This window comes from Neltuma alba, unplaced genomic scaffold (assembly GCF_004799145.2).
Source record: "Neltuma alba isolate B1F8T4 unplaced genomic scaffold, ASM479914v2 tig00011902_pilon, whole genome shotgun sequence".
NCBI lineage: Eukaryota > Viridiplantae > Streptophyta > Magnoliopsida > Fabales > Fabaceae > Neltuma > Neltuma alba.
This window is the reverse complement of record NW_021636500.1, coordinates 412,249-417,535: the sequence shown is the minus strand read 5'-3', so window position 1 is coordinate 417,535 and position 5,287 is coordinate 412,249. Positions and strand designations below refer to the sequence as shown.

Here is a 5,287-nt window from a genome sequence, read left to right as displayed (position 1 = left end):
AGATTATATAAGTTTTCTTTTCTTTTTGTTAGAAATATTGGGTAACTCCAGTAACAGCTTACACAATGTGCGTGTGCACGCTGCTAATCACGCTCTTTACCTGTGCTTTGAATTATATGGAGGTAAAATTATAGATATTGAGTTGAAAAGACTTAAAATTTAAGAATTGAATTAGAATCGAATTAGTTAATCTCTCTTATAAAAAATATAATAAATACACATAATATTTTTATCACTACTTCTTTTAAATATTTAATTAAATCATAAAAAAGATTAAAAATAGAAATGATACTAACTTTCTCTAAATTGTAACCAAAATTAATTATGAATAAGAAATTAAGTAGATATATATATAAATGAAAAAATTACAACTAGTTTTTAAAAAAAAATTTAATTATCTTGAAGTATAGTAAAAATTGAAGAGTTTGCCATGATAAATTTTAAGAATAAAGAATAACAACATTCATTAAAAATTAAATTTATTCTTTAAAATCTCATCATAATTCTCTCTTTATTAAAACCGTTAACCTGCTCCCCTCAAATTACTAAAACTGCTCTCCCTGCATTGTCACCTGCGCACCTGCGTGCTTCCATCCCCAACATTTACTTAGTTTCTCAAAAACTTTAAGAACAAACTACCGCCGGGTTTCGAAAATCTTTTCCCATTTTCAGCGAAAGTACGAATTCGGTCCTCGTCCTAGTCTTTCACTCCATCTTTGGGATAGACGTGAAAAGAAATTCATAATATCGAGATCAAATTGGAAATTAAGTAGAAGTCTGACAACAGAAATTACAGGTTTGTTTGGTTTCTTCTTCTGAAAACAATTTTTTATTTTTAAAAACAAAAAGATAAAAAAACTTGCTTAACAATTTGTTTTTAGTTGATTATTTAAAAAAAACAATAATCTGTTTTTAAAAACTGAAAAATCAAAATAACTTTTATATGTTGTCTTGTTTTTATTTTTGTGTTTTTTATTTTTTGCTTTGAAAAATTGGACAAATATTTTTTTCTTCTCCTCTACTACCTACTACTTATCACTATCAATAATAACTATTACTTGTCAAAGTGTAATTTTTTATATTCTTTTCAAATGTGAATTTTTAAAAATTATTTTCCAAACAAATTTTTTTAATTTTTTTTTCTAAAACTTGCTCTTAAAAATAATTTTATAAAATTATTTTGAGAATAAAAAAACAAAAAACAACCAGGCCCTATATTTTCCTTCTCCTTTCTATCTATGACTTCATCTCTCAGACTCAGGTTAGTTTCTGTTTTTCCATCTTTATTTATTGTCTTTTTAATATTTTCCTCTGTCCTCGTCTTTGAGTGGTTGTACTTTTACACTCTCATTCTCTGTATGCTGTCTCCTCTTCTCCTTAGTCCCTTCGCCAGTTAGCCGACGCCGGAGCCTGCATTGCTCGCCGGAATACTTTCCTGCACCCTCCATTCTGCTGTAGACCAGCAGAGTGTGTCCGAGAAGCTGCTTCTTGCCTGTCAAAGAACCGGGTTCCTTTTCTGGTCCATCCCAGTTCATATGTTGAAGAAGTTTCTGCTCTGACTTGATTTTGTCAATGGGGTTTCTGGAGATGCGGTTTCCGCGAGGAGGAATAGATCTAACAGAACTTCGTGCATTCTTGAGAGTGAAGAAGAAGCTGGTTTTGTTTGAGAGAAAGAGTGAGGTTTGGGTGTGGATGGTTGCGTAGGCAAGAGGGTGGAATTGTTGTATATGATGACCGGAGCTCCATCCAGCGATCGAAGAGGGTGGTGGCGTTTCTGTGAATCTTTCACATGGAACGGCAGATCTTGCTAGCTACGGGAATGCCCACTGTGACTTAGAGCAGGTCTCTCTCTCTCCCTCTCTCTCTCTGCGTGTGAGTCACAAACTTTATGTGACGCTTTATAATTTTTGCTTTAGTTCTTGTGAATATTGCAGCTTGCTTGGAGTATTTGTCATTTGGTTTGTTTCAATACAATATAGTGATTGGGTTTCTTGTTGAAGGCACGTTCCCTGGCCAAAAATATTATGATCAGCGTGTCTTCCGTTGTCTGGATACTGAGGGAAGTTGGAATTGCTGCTAACTCTAGTCGAAAGACCGGAAGAGTAAAGGCCAAAATGAAAATATGGGGGAGCACATATTGATTTTTTTTTTTAATGGATGATCAGTAAACTTTCAAGCAGTTCTATTTATGATGAAGGTCTGCACCCTTTTGAATGAGAAGGTTTGATTGAATGATCTCATGCTTTATCACTGCTATTGAACATGAGGAGTCTCAAAAGATATGATGGGACTGACTATTTGTGTTCCAATAGGATGCTTCAGCATGTATTGGGAGTAACTTTGGTTCTGAATTGTTAATGGCTTATTCTTTAAAAGAATAGATGTCTTTGGATGCCATTTTCTAATGATAAAATTTCTCCGATTATCTTTTTCTACCAAAAAAAAAAACTGTATATTCACTAGAATGTCAATTGGATAGTTCTTTTGTGTGATTACTCTTAGCATCTTTGATAAACACACAACAATTGCATCTTTCAATATCTTGTAGACTATTTTGCTGTCATTACCTATTACTTCTGCTTTCTTCAGGCATTGATTCCTTTTAAAAAGGGTGCCCAACTGCTTAAATATGGTCGGAAAGGAAAGCCCAAGTTTTATCCGTTCAGGCTTTCCAATGTAAGCTGGCTCATAACTGAAAGCTCATGTTAGGATCTTGTTATTGAATACTCAAATGTTCTACTTAATTGAGTGCCTTCTTGGACAATAATCAAGATAGCTACTCTTTTGTGCTTTTTGATAGTGATGAGTGATGTGGTGTGAGGTGAGTTTTTGTTTGTGTATTCTATTGTGGCCTCTCATTGGATTTTCTTTGATTTTTTTGGGCGGGGCGATATGTTTATGAATGTCTTAATTATACCATGGATGATATTTAAGGGATATCTTTTTGGGTGTTGTCACTTTGATGTAAGTAGTATTGCAAATCATGTCCCTATTTTACCGATGACCACTTAGTTCAATTTTTTTCACCAGCACCACTTGGTTCAATTAGCAAGGGTTCAAACCAGCTTAAACATAAATCTTGAGACTGACTCTTAGGAATGCAGCAGTGGTTATATTGATGGACTCTTGAATTCTTATTGCATTGTAACTTTTCTGTGTTTCTTGCATTATCAAACTTGTTTAAGTTCTTTACTTTTGTACTCACTAAACTATCTGAAAACAAGAGGATGAATCATCTTTAATCTAGATTTCAAGCAGTGTAGAAAGAAGATTGAATCTTTCTTCTGCCTTAACAATTATTCCTGGACAAAGAACAGGGAGATCTCTAGAATTTTATCTTATATTATTCAAATACCTCATCATGTGTTGTTATTACTAGGTGATATTTATAAATTGTTCCATAGATTCATTTGTCATTCTTTGGTTGCTCTTCCTCAATCTTCTGGCAGGCTGTTTTTAAATGGTGTCTAAGTCCTGAGGAGAAGTATCTATTCTTTTCCCTTATTTATAACAACAGAAAGTGGTCCCTTGATTTGGTTGGTGATGAATTCTGAAATTCTTTGTGTGATTACATCATTATCTAGTTTCCATTTCCTCCACTTTTGTCATTACTAGATTTTTTTCAGCTCTTTACTGACTTGTGAGGATAAAGTTGAGGCAGCAGTGTGGATTGCTGGCATCAAAGCTCTGATATCTTCTGGCCAAGGTGGGCGGTCAAAAATTGATGGGTGGAGTAATGGGGGTGTCTATCTTGATGTAAACCCACCTTTGTGTAGTTCAATATCATTCTACTTGTGTCACGTCTCTTTTACCAAGACTTATAAGCTGGGGGAGAAGATAGATCTTTTTCTTGGAAATGATGGAGTATTCCACCATTTTCCCTGGGATTAAAATCTTAGATGGACGAAGGGAGAGAACTTACTACTTTTCTGATGATTGGATGAATGTACTGTTTCCTTTAAGATACTGTCTTCATATTCTGATTTAACTGGTATTCTCTGAAAGGATGTATAGGACAGTTTGTCTCAACCCAAATGCTGTTCACTTTCTCGTGCAATTCTTTGTCATGATTTATGAGCAATTGATTGTTCTGATTAGTCTCTTTTATCTTTTCTACAGTGATATGAATTTTTGTGATTAAAAGCTTACCAAATTACATGTATTTCTACTGGTGGCATTAGTCTGCCTATTGCTTCCATGTTATAATAGATGGTAACCTATATATAATTCTTTCTGGCTGAATTACTTTTAGGATAACAGAGACTTGACATCAAGTTGTCCAAGTAAAAGTTCAGTTAGTACACTAGATGTTAAATCTCCTGATGCTTCTGTGAATTTTCATAATAAGACTGCTTCAAAGCCCTTTGGACTGTTGAAGTCTGTCAATTTTGAAAGATCGAATTCACCATTAGACCCTTCAAATATGCAAGCAAGAGGATTTGGTTTAGATGCCATTCGAGTTAGTGTTTCGAGTGCCCCCAGCACATCAAGTCATGGATCCGCACCAGATGACTGTGATGCTCTGGGGTAATGTATACATATGGGGGGAGGTTACTACTGAGAATGTTAGGGGAGTTGATGTAGATAAAAATTTCAGTCAGTTCAATCCAAGGGTAGATGTGCTTTTGCCTGGGCCACTGGAGTCTAGTGTAGTTTAGCTTCTACAACTGTTGATTTTGTTGCTTGTGGGGAGTTTCACAGCTGCGCGGTTACAGTGGCAGGAGAACTATATACTTGGGGTGATGGAACTCGTAATGCCGGACTTCTTGGTCATGGCACTGATGCAAGTCATTGGATACCGAAACGAATTTCAGGTCTACTTGGGGAACTTATGTTGCTTTTGTCACTTGTGGTACATGGCACACAGCCTTGACAACTTCAATTGGGCAACTCTTCACATTTAGTGTCCTGGGTCATGGAGATAGGGAGAATGTTCCTAGAGAAGTACAATCATTGTCAGGGTTAAGAACAATAGCTGTTGGTGCGGAGTGTGGCATATTGTCGCTGTTGTTGAGGTTATTGTGACACAATCATCTCTATGGAAATATCCCAAATGGAAAACAGTTGTGGAGCTTTAATGCCTCATCTTATGAAGGAATCCTTGATCTTTGCGGATTGCCACTCAACAAAATGTGCCCAGAAGATAATATGTCTCCGCCTCAAGTTGTCAGGACTAGTACCTTCATTTGGGATAAGCCTTGAACAGTTGGAAATTCTAAGCTTACAGATTGAATCATTTATATAGAAATCTACCTGTGCATCTTTGCCACTTGACTTTGACTCCTAG

The 5,287-nt window shown here is 35.6% G+C and overlaps 1 pseudogene; it reads left to right on the top strand.

The window, feature by feature from the left end:
* The first annotated feature begins 1,572 nt into the window (after positions 1–1,572).
* On the top strand, positions 1,573–5,078 carry LOC114719288 (PH, RCC1 and FYVE domains-containing protein 1-like; annotated as a pseudogene).
* Positions 5,079–5,287: the final 209 nt, after the last annotated feature.